We start from the raw sequence: 15,045 nt of genomic DNA on the forward strand, positions 1-15,045 counted from the left end.
ATTCTCCTCCAACCATATTTTTCATCATATGGCTCTTGGTAGGTCCTTGAGGACATAAATTAGATTTGGATGCTTGAGATAATTATTGGACGATACTTCCTAAAATTGATCATCAATTACTCCATAGTTAGGTTGCAAGAAAATATTAGCAAGGTTAAGAAAAATTTGGATGCCTCTTTTTCATCCCCTATCCTTTCTCATGGGAGCAAAACTAATCAATGGATGTTTTATTTTCCCTACTCCCACCCATATGATTCAATATGAGAGTGATATGACATAGATGAGTGTGATGTTTTCTTGTGTTATCCTATGATTAATGATAGGTGTAAGAGGTATGATATAGCTCTAATGATATGTTAGCTACATTGGTTGTATGTACTTAGGTTATGTAACATGTGTCAGTATAGATTAGGTAGTTGCATTTCATATTGTGTGAGCATTTTAACATCCTACATTTTCATATTGATGTGTTTCATTATAAATTAGATTACATTTAGATAGATTATATTTCCTGTATGGATTTATATCATCATATAAAACATGGGTGATAACCTACACTTAGTGCACATGCTCCCAAAAAATGTTGACTTGGATGTACACATTATAGGTTTGTGAGCTCGGGGATTGATAGAGTTCTCATGAACTCCCAGCTTGAGGATATGGATCATGTTCTCTACAATGAGATAATGTCCCCAAGTAGAGACAGATGTTACCCACCAAAATGGATAACCCCATAGGAGAAAACTTTTCTCCTACATTTGACATATAACTACCCAATATCCCCTTACAATGACTATTTAACGATAATATTCCATGTTCCTCTCAACATAATGCATCACCAATTGGATGAACGTGGGATACTACTCAAAAGGTACTTTGATCATTTTTCAATTAGGTGCTTATACTTTTTTGTTTTCGGAATTTAATATGGACAAAGGGATGATATGGAAGATTGATTGATCTTGACAGTAAATATGTTCTCTCACCTTGCCAGGGGGGGTAATATTTAGCCCTAGTCTAATGGGACCTTCCTTACAGCCTTAGTTTTATAAGAGGGACACTACTTGGAAAATCCATATTGAGATAGTGTATTCATTATCCCCTACACCATACTTGACACATTCCATGTCACACTAGAGGCCCCACATCTCACCTCCATTCTTTGGGTCTAACTTGCCATTGGTTCTTTGGGATTTGGAACCCATATGTCAAGACTCCTTGAGTAGAGATGGAAAACTATTTCCCTTTTGGTTGATGCAACTAAAATAATGAAAAATCATAACATGGGCACAATAAAACAAAATGAATAAAATAAAAATTCCAAATATGGCCAGGGACTAAAATTAGCATGTGGGAAAAAATCCTAACATGAGCTCTACCCTTCTCATTTTTCCATCACATGGTTCCCAAGCACATGATGCTCATTCACATCAAAAGGAACCCTTGCATGTCCCAACCTTTATGAGTGATGAACTTCCTCATCTTAAGGGGTAATGAAATTGCTACAACATGAAGAGAAATCTATAACCCTTAATTTATATGCAGTAATACAAATCATTACCAACAAGAAGTAAAAGGAACATAAGATGGTTGGAAAAAGTAGGACAAGATGGGTAACTCATACATCCACAATTTTTCCCTCCTTTACATTCATATGCTCAATAGGTAGAAACCTCATTAGTTGGTCCCTTTGACCATGACACTTTGCCATGAAGCCTGTTCCCCTTCATTGGCATACATATTTACACTAACACTTGTTGATTGATGATCTAACCCTAGAATTGTCACTTCTCCTTGATGGTTGGAAACACCATATAGGGTTGATGATTAGCCACCTCTATCAAGGTAGGTAACGCCTTTATGGGACTTAGTCTAGTTAGATATCAGGAGGTGATCCTTGTTTGAAGTATCAGCATGCCCTTAACATTCAAGTTTGGTCCAATTAGATGAATATATGATCTTAGTATCTCATGGATGATTTATTTTACTCGATTTCATGTTTTTTTTTTTTCCAGATGGTACATTTGTAAACTAGGCCTTATGGGCACCCACTTCACAAGTACCCAGTCCCTTTAGAGAGATGTATGGATTATAAAATGTAGTGTTGAGAGAGTTTAGCCTCCTAAAAGCACAAGAATATGTTACATGTCTCAAAGTGCCTTCAAGACCGAGGACATTAGTCTAATTTTACCTTAGCATAATGGATTTCTTCCTGAAAATACCACTGGACCCAATTTCCCCGCATGTTGGCCTTGAAACAGCCTGATGGGCAGGACTTGATTCAGATCCCAAATGATGATGGTCTCCCATTAAGATACTATGGAGGGCTTGTTTCACTTGGAGAATCCCTAACACTAGAGAGAGTCCTCATTCTCCATGGGTTTCCTTACATTTGGAGACCCATGGAGACCACATGTTGGTACCCTCGCTGAACATGGGACCCTGGAGGAGGATTTGAGGTGGATTTTAGCGAAAATCCTCAAACTTTGGGTGATCCAATAACTTTGACACTTTTTGAAACCTATTCACATGTTTTTATGGAATTTGGAACCCTAAAAGGAAATGAAATCAACATTATTAAAGGCTACATCTCACACATGTGGGAATTTACTCGTTATTTTGTCACTTAGACAGTGGGTTGGCTTGTAACCCAAGGTTTCCTGATGTCAAAACTTTATTTATGGGCTCAATTAGTCATAAATTGGTAAAGGTAGACCTCATACAAATATATTTCACCTCATTTTTATTCACATCATCACTTGTGGATCAATTCAACCCCTCTAAGAGATTTTGGCCTAGTTAAAATAGACTTGTTTCTTACGGAGATGTGACCTTTTGTGGAGTATTTTCTTATCGATACCTTGTCTTTCTTTGAGATGTCATTTTGGAAAAACAAAGGAATGGTTCATGTATTTTCTTATAATTATTCTATGTATTTAAATATCTTTATGGCTATTGCATGGAATGGATATTGTTAGGATTTGTATGTGTTAATTTTTCTTGAATTTACTTCTAGGAAATCTTGGCAATGTTATTGCATGCATTACCCTTGAATACTTTTGTGACAATCCCTTGAGCTATCCTTCATGTGAATCTCTCCTCAATGACTTTGTTCCCTCATAAAGTGATAGCTAAGGTATGAAACTAAGGTTTTAAATTAACCCTTACTCATTTTAAGGTTTGATTTTCCATGAGTAGATCTCCCTCTAGACATCATCACCCAAGAGTAAGTAGTGGCCTCTTCCACATTGGTGATCACACCATAAATTTTTCTCAATACCTAATTTCTCTCTCCTCTATAAAAATTTTAGCCCTTTAAGGGAAGCCAATAGGCTAGGGTCAGGGTTGAAATTCAACTAGGGTGTAGATGTTAGCTTATGGAATGATTTTACACTTGGTTAGTAACACATTGCCTCAAAACCATCACTTTATCGTGGCTAATTCTTCCATTTTAAGGATGATGTCATAATACCTAGGTATTTTTTTCCATAATCAACCCTAATCTAGCCCTAGGCTTCAACTTTGGGCTTGTTGAAAGCTTGTTGTTCCTAAAATTAATCATATTCATATATTCAAGACTTTTCTTGGCCTTATGTACCTAGGTAAGCATGTTAACCTTTCTTATACACAAACCCTAGGTCACATGTGCCCTAGATAGGCATTTTGGAGAGTACACTTTATCTTATCTAAGTTGGTTTAAGCACATGTCCTTAAGTTAAATACCTATACTAAGCCTATCCTTGTCACTTCCAAGCCTTAGAATTGATATATCCATTAAGTGACTTACATAGGGAAGCCTCCCATGTGATGAGAATCCACTAAACAGCACGAGGTGGTGGTTTTGGTGATAGTGAGCCACACCCCATAGTATTGTCACTTTGTCTAGTTCTTTCCTTATGAACTCCCCTCACAAGACCTGCTATATTTTGAGGAAACAAGGCTTACGAGCCCAATTTTGTCACTATAAAGAGTTATATGTTTTTATGATGATGTACGATAATTGTTTTCTACACACAAACACATGTTTCAATTCTTAATTATCATTGTTTACAATGGTGATGAAAATGGTACCATGTTGTTTATGTGCATGAATGTTCATTTTATTTGGTTTTATAAGTGTGACAAATTCCATTCTAACACATATCTAACCAACAAAACTATGAATGCATTACAAATCCTAGGGAAATGTCGATATATAATGTATTCAAATGAATTCTTAAGAAAACATACCTTAATATAATGATGAAATAACATAGTATTCCTAACATGGTAGACATGATTCAGGTGTGATACCATGACCTAAGATTCCATATTGACTACCAATGGGTGGATGCCTAGATCTATGGCCTCAGTTAAGAGTTCAATGACAATAATATAGCAGGGCTTAGAAAGATTCCCCATGAACTTGAAAGTTTGTCATTGATCAAAAAGAGCACCCAAGCAATCGAAGCAATTTTCTAGGAACTACAGTTGGTGCCATTAGCGTGTCCTATGTAAATCAAGGGGGCATATAGACATTTTCAAACCAAGTACCAAACATGATAATCATTGAACCAAAATTTATCACACATAAAAAAAAATTTCAACATCATACACTGAATATATATGTACATAACACCTTACACAATGGCCTAGGCATAGTACTTATTTAGATATAGCTTGTTGTGGGGTTTGGAGAGAATGTTTCCATTATAGTCGACTAACACATATGCCCCCTTCTTCAACACATGTTTAATTATGTAGGGATTGTGCCATAGGGGTTATAAATTTCCCACACCTAATTTTTCATGTTCGTGGTATTAGACTAGGACCAAATCACCTTCAAAAAACATGCAAGGTCAAGCAAAGTTATCATACTTAAGTTTGACTCATTTTTAATGGGCCTCATTGGATAATGTAGGGTCACACTGTTGTTCATATATTTGATCCAAATAAAGGAGGAATCCTTCCTTAACCAAAGTGTTATGTAGAAGTTAAATGGAAATTTTCAACGATGGAATTTTGCATTCAGTTCCATACCAAAAACAAGATGGAAAAGGGTAAATACCAAGGAGGTCTTAATTGAACTTCGATAAGCCTAAGGGGATGAAAAGAGTAATAGGTTCCAATTATGCTTGTGGTTCCCATTAGATCATAGTTTTCAAGATGTGATTGATGGCCTCAACCTAATCATTATCTTGAGGAGAGGACTTATCATGGTGCAACCCTAACTTGGTTTCAAATTTAGTCATTATTTTGTTGTGAAAGTGAGATCCATGATTAGTCACAATCCCTTTAGGAACATCAAACCTAGCGATGATGTGGCTAAATATGAAAAGATCCATGGCAACACCATCATTTGAGAAGATAGGCATGGTCTCAACCCACTTAGTGAAGTATTTAACATTCACAATTATGTAGTTATGGCCATTTAATGAAGACTTGAAATCAATATCCCATTTGGAAAATGGTATGAAAACAACCACAAGATGAACATACATTTTTCAGGTGAAATATTTGAGAAGGGTGACACATTTGAACTGCAATCATACAATATTTAAATATTGACAACCAAAAGTACCTAGTGTGTAGGATTTTTTTATTAGTGGATAACCCAAAGAGATGATCGCCACATGCTCCCACATGGAAATAATTGAAGATATGTTTGGCCTCATCGTGAGTTAGACATTAATTTAACATTGTATTCAAACATGTGGAAGAGTATCAACAATGATGAGTTATTTTTTTGCATTCTGGTGTACGCGCTAATGGTATCACAGTACAACACGTGTTAAAAGCGTTGAGTGTAGACATAGAGTAGGATATCCCCATACCATGGATAATATGAGATAATGTGGAAAAAAGACTCATCAGGAAATGAATCAATAACCATCTTTCCATCATTAGGAGGAGCGAGGTAAGATAACATCTTTATGAAGACTGGCGATTTCATGCATTTCGCGGCCACAAACTCCAATTAATTAATCAAAATCGTGGAACATGATTATCCATTTTGAATACTTTCCGCCAATGATCTCTATACTAAGAAAATGTCTCATGGGATTTGATTCAGAAACTACAATGGTCTCAATGTACAAGAGTATGTAGTGTATAAGCCATTAGGCTATGAAGACAGCAGCTAGAACCCACTTTTCAATGTACTGATAATGAAGTTACAACCCATTAATCATTTTATAAGATAGTATATGGCATTATCATGGTGGTCCTTGTCCTCTTGTATAAGAAAAATTTCAATGGTCGAATTAGAGGCTATGAGATATAGAATGAAGTCTTTACTATAATCAGGAGGGATCAATAGTAGGGTTAACATCAAGGCATTTTTCAAGGCATCAAAATATCATTGTATGTGGTCATCCCATACAAATTGTGTATCCTTTTTGAGAAGGTAAATGAACCCTTTTTTATCTCAGCATATTTGGCAATGAATCAATGTAATAAGTTTGCTTTACGTTGAAAACTTTGAATTTGAATAATAATGAGCCAAGAATGCATATTGATTATTGTCTCGACCTTCAGAGGATCAACCATGACCCCGTACTTGGACACAGTGAAGCCTACCAATCACCTAGAAACAATGAAAAAAGATAGCTTGTATATGCGCTAGATGATAGGCCCATCGATTAGAGTGAGCAGCGAGGTCATCCATATATGCCTCTACAATTCACAAATGTCATCAAAAACATAAGACATGACTTGTTGGAAAGTGGCTCTAGCATTTTTAAGACCAAATGGTAGTTTCCTATATGTGAATGTGCCCTAAGGACAAATGAAAGTTGTTTCATGTTGATCTTCTAGTTTTATTTATATTTGATCACACCCGAAGAAACCATCCATGAAAGAGAATATCTCATTTTCGTCACAATAATCAATGATCTAATTTGTAAATGAGGTTGGTAGTCATATTTTGGACATGCCCTATTAAGGTCCCTATAGTTGACACAAACACAAATGGTACCCTATTTTTTGGTGACATGAACGATGATGGAAACCCATTCCATCAAGGGAACCAAATAGATAAACTCAGCTTTGAGCAACTTATCAACTTCGAACTTGATGGAAACATCTTTGCAACGATTGACTGGATGGAAGTGTTGCTTGACTGGCTTATCTCCTTTGTAAGCGATGATTTCATGCTCGACAATATGGGGATCAATGCTAATAATTTCGTCATAGGACCAAGCGAGGACGTCATGTAATTATTTGAAAATAGAAGTATATACAATGATATCATCTAGAGTTCAGCCTACTCCAATCATAATTTTTTCGACGACCCCAAGTTTCATGGAAATATTGATGGGTATGACATGAGATATACTCCCTAAGTTCCATTCAGAGAATGCATCATGTGTCATGATAGGATCTTACACCCAATTGACATTTCATGATGAAATAAGGTAGTGTAAATCATCATTCAGGTGTTCTAAATAAGGAAGGAATATTAATTGACGGTTTTACACTTGCTAAGGTGGATCAAAGAATACCATGGCTTCCAATATGGCTTCATCAGATGGCATCAAGGTATTGAGGAATTCATGGGAACTTAAAAGTTCGATAGCCCATACAAGAGAGGAATAAGCATCAAGCTCCACATCATGTGGAGACTTGGATTAGTGACAACAAATTCCATTTAGATAGCTTGATAAGCCAATTCGGTGAGGCTCAAAGGCATCTGATTGTTATACATGTCAATTTCCAATGGAAAAGATATTACCCACGGATAATTAGACCCATAGGAGTCACAAGTGATGAGTGTGATCATGTTAACAATGTTGGTAAGTTGTAATGTATCAAGAGGAGTCATGTTAAAGATGCCCATTAATGAAGTATTTGAACATCATTGGTCAAACACTCTCAGCAAAATAAGGGGAGTCTCCTAAAAAAGGAACCAACTAACTATTGTGGAAGCACAAGTTGGGCTTGCAAAAGGTCAATTGGTTGATAGTGACTATGTTACCTTGATGGGGGAACATTACAACACGGAAGACAAATGAGACAATATCATTCATGATGTAGAACCAAATTCACCCAAGAAATATATTATAATATAATGGGGCATCGATGACTTCATCTTTGAATGATAACATTTTACCCTCGATATTAATAGGAAAAATAGGAAAAAACCCTTTATGTTGCATGGTATTCCCATCAAAGTCCTTTATAACATACTTAGGTGGTGAAAAGGTTGGGGATCCAAAATATTTCTAACACTTCAATGACACAATATAGGTAGATGCCCCTTTGTCTAATATTGTCTAGTGAACATGTCATCCAAAAAATTGGACCATTATCTGGAAGGCCATATGATGTGGAAGATGGGATTCCATCAATGAGGGATCGAAGGCGATGATATTTGAATTTGAGGAGTTTACTCCACCAATGGAAATTATTAGTGCTTTATGCTGCATGGATAAGTATATGAAATGATATAATTTGGAGTGCAATCTACTCCAATCATAATGTTTTCCACGACCCCATCTTTCATGGAAATATCGATAGGTATGACATGATATATACTCACTAAGTTCCATTTATAGAATGAATCATGTGTCATGATAGGATCTTACACCTAGTTGACATTTCATGATGAAACAAGGTAGTGTAAATCATTATTTAGGTGTTCTGAATAAGGAAGGAATAGTGATTGATGATGTTATTCTTCCTAAGGTAGATCGAAGAATACCATGGCTCCCAAGATGGCTTCATGAGATGGCATCATGGTATCAAGGAAGTCATGGGAACTTAAATGGTCAATAACCCATATGAGAGAGGAATAAGCATCAAGCTCCACATCATGTGGACACTTGGATTAACGTCAACAATTTCCATTTGGATAGCTTGATAAGCCAATTCAGTGAGGCTCAAAGGAATCTAATTATTATACATGTCAATTTCCAATGGAAAATATATTACCCAAGGATCATTAGACCCATAGGATTCACAGGTGATGGGTGTGATCATGTTAACAGTGTTGGTAAGTTGTAATGTAGCAAGAGGAGTCAAGTGAAATATTGATCCAAGATCTTTTTTTCATAGATGTATTAACGAATTACATGGATAAATTGCAGCTTAACCATAGAAATTTAATGTGCACGTGAGAGAAGAGGAGAAACATATAAAATCATGAAAGAAGACAAGAGACTTGATAACGAAGTTCGTCCAATTTGGACTACATCTTCAGGCCATGCTCGATCAATAGGGAGGCCTTCATTCATTAAGTGGCATGAGAAAAAGGAAGTACAATCAACATTTACAAAAGGAGTCTCATACCTCCAATCTATAAAACGGCTAAAAAATGGAGAGCTCTATTGTAGAAACTGGCATCACCATTGAGTTCATGTCGCCGAGAGGTGAAAAATCGATATAAAACTTGCCCAAATCTGACACTAGACCAAAATTGACCCCCTAGAAAATGTGCTCAAGCAAGGTTTCACCCCCTGTCACAAGCCTGCTCACAGTTCCACCTCCTGCAAATCATATGCCTTGAAAAACATGCATGCACTCCCCCATCACACTATGAAAAATGCTTGATATAAGGTTTGATGGGTAGATAAATCAATGAAGGACCGATGGCGCAGTGGTTAAATATGTCAAATGGTTGAGGAGGGGTCAAGGGATCAAATCTCGCCCCTCCCAATTTAACATAACATTATTTTTTTTGGCAGTGGGTCCGCCGTGCTAGTGGCTCGCTCCCCCATCTCCGTCAGTAGTTACATATTCACCACAACGTGGAGGGGCGGTGGGGTTGACTGCCCACCCCCCAACACCATTTATATCATATGGTTGCGGCGGGTATCAGGGGCAGCAAGGTCATGGTCGCTCACCCCATATTTTTATATATTTTTTATTTAAAAATAAATAATGGGTCCACTGACCCTTAGAAATTTTCCAGAAACTTAGGTGATATTAGACAAATTAACAAACCCACAATTTCTCCCGGAAAACATGCCGAATTTCGGTGTCGGATTCTTTCCTTCTGGAAACTCCTAATTCTTTCATTAATCATCAATTCATCAAGCAAAAAATTGTGTGGTCTTCATATTCCCAAGACTCGAACCCTTTTCCTTAATTTTCCCTCTTTTTATACATCATGGGATAGTTGGTAACTCCCAAAAACTGTCGAACTACTTAACTACTTTCTAACTGCCTTAAGTAAAAGTCATTTTAAAATATTACATTGGAGGGTAAATGACACCTCACTTTCTTAGAAAATAAAATAACATAAAATCAAATCAAATCAGATTATGATTGATTGATGTTGGTCACTTCTCGGATTATTGGTCTAGGTAGATGGCCCTGCTGATGAAGCTTTTGTCTGTTCTATCATCCACTCTTTTCATCTTCTCCATAATGGTACATATGGTTTTTCTGCTTCTTCCAGTTTGTTGAGTGCCATTCTAAACGTTGTGATGCTACTATAAGTAGGCTTGTCTGTAAACAAAGTCTTTACCATCCATATAAGTTTAAAATCCTTATTCAGATAGTTCACAATAGTTGATCCTTTCAGTACTATTGTCTTCTCATGAGTGCCATCAATATTTTTTTTTTCTTCCACTAGCAAAGTTTCATAAGATTCCCATGGCAGCAAATTTCCTTGCAAATCCCACCAAGAGGGGAGCCCAGCTCTAACTCTTTTATCAAACAAGATATTGAACCTGGAAACTGATTCTTTTATTTCATTCATCTTCTTCTCAACAGTTTTTCTGTAGACATTTTTAATAAACATCTTATTGAAATCCATTGCACACAGTGTTCTGTCCATAAGGTCGTGTTCTTTTAGCTCTGCATCAAACTTAAAGTTAATAAAATCTATCATTCTTTTTGCAAACTTGGATCTCTCTAATAAGTTTTGCTTGTCTTGCATAACCAAACTTTCCATGTCCCTCACAATTGTTCTCTCAACAGACACAATGACAAGGAATTCCCAGATATTCCTAATGACTTCAATAATTTCATCCCAAATAATTTCCCTAGCCTAGATTAAGGACATATTACCTTTCATCCTCTCCTTTAACCTTTCTATATCCTCTTTAGCCCTTTGGAAATCTTCCCTGTATTTCTTAGCATTTTCCTTCTCCATTCTAGCTTCCTCTTCACTCAAGTTTAACAATTTACAAATTGTCTCCATATCCCTCTGTGCTTTTTTCAAATCATGCTCAGCCATCTTTAATCATGTACCCAAATGCATCACTTGTTCCACTGGATCCTCTGTATTGGCTGGCATCACTACTGTGTAGACATGAGTGTCTACTTGTTTCTGTAGCTTGTCCAATGATTCCTTAAGCACAGAAATCTCTTCAATCTTCCACAAAACATCTTCTAAAATCTTTTCTTTTTCATTTTCAACTTCAGCAATCCCTGTAGCAATAGGGTGTTCACTTGTAGGAAGATTCAACTTCTTTCTCAAAATTCCAATTCCAAACTTAGCAGGTTGCAATAACTTTTGTATTGTAGGTTGATCATCATGATTGACTCCTATTTTCACAATGATATTCTTTAATTCATCTACTTGAGAATTTACAGCTCTGGAATTAGCTTTCTCCAGCTTCAATTGCTTGATCACTTTGTGCAACATGTTCTCTGCTTTAACAACAGGTGCATTTGTTTTGTGTAAATCATTGACAATCAATTTCCCAGTCTGCATTTGTAAATTGATTTTGTCAAGCACAGGGAGTTTTTGAGTATCAACTGTCAAATTGACAGTTTTAAAGTTGCTAGAGAATCCAACTGACATCTCTGTGGGATGAGAGAGAGCAATTTTAAGTTGGCCTTTCTCTAAATCCATGGCAAACAATAACCTGGTTTACTCATAAATGATTTGAGACTCAGCCTGAGCCTCCATATTCAACTTGATTTTTTGGTTTCTTTCAGCTATCTTAGAAAACATGCTCTGAATAAGAGGAACCTACTCATGGACAAGCTCACTAGAGGACGGAGAAGATGGTGCACCCTGTGTTTCTCCCAATTGAATTATTAAACCAGGTTGTGCTCAAGACATTGCATCCAATTGTTTGGTTCTTTTCGTTGTTTCTGATTCATCTTCATCAAGATCAATGACTTACTCTCTGGCCCTTTTTGCACCCTTTTCTAAAATACTAGGGGTTTCAATCTCTGCCCCTTTGGTATTTAGTGAACCTCCATTTTCCATTTTCTCAACCTCTAGCCTACTTTCATGTACAAAAGCTGAATATCGATTTTTTTCCTCCTCTTAGAAATGATCTGATGTAGGTCCTAAGCCCATTCCACAACCTGTAAAAGACACATATCACCTAGTAATTTTTCAACCTTTTGGGCAGCCTGTCTTGTGTTCACAATGAAAGGTCCCATTGTTCTCGGCAACTTGAAGAGATAACCCTTTTTCATTGGGACAAAATGAACTTGATCCACATTTAAGATTTGTCTAATAAACTCAAGAGCAAAGAGTCTCATAGGCACAAATTTTGGTAGTCTATATGGTTTGACTGAGGCCCCATAAAGCCTAATTTCTACATGCTCTTCAAATATAAACCAGTCTCCACATCTTACATCTTTTCTCAATTGAAGAAATTCTTGAGCCTTGGGAAGAAAAGTTGGTGGCAAGGTCCCATTCAAAATCTTGTAGACCACTGGAAGGAATAAAGAGGTAAACTCAAACATGCCACCATCTTCTGGATCACCCCTCACCAGGTCTGTCCAAAACACCACTGACTGTTTCTTTTTATTTATATCCACAATTTTTAACCCCAAATTCGCAAAATGCTCTGCATTCTAGTACAAGAACAAATAAGTAACAACTGAGGGAGATTTAAATGAACCAGTAAGTGACAGGGTCATGAATTGAGTGTTAATGGTGTCCACCCAAAATACTGGAATATCTAATACCACTTTTGGCTTCATCATCTTAGTGAAAAATCCTAAAACTGCTTTATCAACCTGTCTGGAGTCTTCCCTTCCCAGAATTTGAGAAATCACTTACAAGATTGGTCTTATATCTGTTGCAAATATATCTAAAGAAAACAATTTTTCACCTAGGGAGAACTGTCGAGGTTTGGGAGCCAAGAAGGATAAATCATAAGACGACTCCTAGGATGATAGTTTGTCATAATATGAGATTAAAGATTCTTCAATAAAGGTGACATAAGTCACAGAGACTGGGTAATTGAAAGCTTGGTGAATTAACTGGGAAGTTACCTGGAAGACACTTTCTCCTAACTGATTCATGACAAAACATTGCTTAGGGTACATGGAAGAAGCTAACCACTGAATGAATTTTGGAAATAAGTGGATTTTTGGGACAAAGGCTGCTAAAACACCTTACCTGACCATTGCCATGAATACAGGGGACTTCTTATGGCTCAAAATGACTTCTTGATACAGAGGAAGATGTTTAATTGTAAAGAAAGTGTCAAAAATATCATGCTCGACGTCCATTAGTGGGGTATGGATAACAAAGGATGAACTTAATTGTTTGGCCATGACGACTGAAAATGACAGTTGCTGACTTGGAATGCTGAACTGGAAGTGAAAGCTAATACGTTGGTGCTGCTTGTACCAAAAACAAATGACTAATATAGCGGGGTTTCATTTTTCATTAATAAATGGTGATTAAAATGAAGGGAAAAGGGGAATCATGTAACAAATTAATGAAGTGGCAGAGATGAGGTGACGAGATATAGAGGGCGACCTGGATAGAAAGGAATGGGAGCGGAGGATAGTGTGGAGGAGGTGAGGTGGAGCGAAACGTTGATGGGTGGCCCACCGCAGGGGTAGGGGGTGTACAAGATGCTGATCAAAGTTAAACCCTCGCAGCGATCACGAGCCGTCGATCTCCATCAACGATATTGACGTCAGGGTCAACTATGGGGGTTGAGCCATGAATTATAACTCATGCTCATTGTTCCCCCGCAGAGCACTTTATCCACCTCCTTTGCCGATATTCAATTGTGCTTCACATAAATGTTGAGGCTTTAGCAAATGAATCAAGCCCACTTTCATAACGTCTTAAATGTCGCCGATAGTGCAATTTGAACTAATATTTAAAAATTTCAAACCTTCTTTTGATTTTTCAAAATTTAAACATGATATTTCATTTTTTTGGATTTTGAATAATATTAAAAACTAAAATGACAGAGTAAGCTACAACACCTGGCTCCACCTGGGGATAGTGCTTTTGCCACAGAAGCACTAAGAACCATAGATTAGTGCCTTCACCTCAGGCATGGAGTCATGTATTGCTTCGCCAAATTCAATTCTATGAATATATACAATGAATTCACTCTAGTATTTACAATGACAAGGTGTACTTAACTCAGAATTGGAAATAATGTTTGAGGTACTACCCATTGACAGGCAGTTGTAAAGTTTCACCATCAAGGTTCTCCAAGTGAAATGTAATTTTTTCCCTTACCTCTGTAATCCTGAATGGCCCATACCATAGAGGGTCAAACTTCCCATGTTTTCCCTTGTCTTCTCTCCTGGTATCCCACCTCAGCACTAGGTCTCCAGTTTTAAAATCAATTTCTTTAGCTTTTCTATCAAAAATACCTTTCATTTTTTATTGATACATAATCAAATTATCTCTCACCTTATCTCTGCTTTCATTCAACTCTATTACCTTATGCATCCTTCTTACTAATGAATTAGGTTCTTCCTTTGCTTCCTGAATCATTGCAATCACAGGATTCACAAGCTGACTAGGAACAAAACCTGCGTTCCATACACTGGCTCAAAAGGTGATTTCCCTATAGACCGTTTTGTAGTCACTTAGACAGCCCAAAGAGTAAACTTCAATTTTGAATCCCAATCCTTCTGATTCTCTACAATGATCTTTTTAAGAATTTTCACCAATGTTTTGTTGGTGGATTCAACTAATCCATTCCCTTGAGGGTGATAAGCTATTGAATGAGATAGAATAACGTTATACTTCTAACAAAAAGAAACAAATCTAACTAAACTAAACACTTGAGCATTGTTAGTTATAATTTTAACAGGGCACCCAAATCTGCTGAAAATGTTTTCTTCTAAAAACTTCATCACCACTTGGTCATTTGCCTTTCTAGTAGGTATAGC

This window comes from Pinus tabuliformis, chromosome 7 (assembly GCF_031772625.1).
Source record: "Pinus tabuliformis cultivar Carrire ecotype Pingquan chromosome 7, CPIR1, whole genome shotgun sequence".
NCBI classification, from domain to species: domain Eukaryota; kingdom Viridiplantae; phylum Streptophyta; class Pinopsida; order Pinales; family Pinaceae; genus Pinus; species Pinus tabuliformis.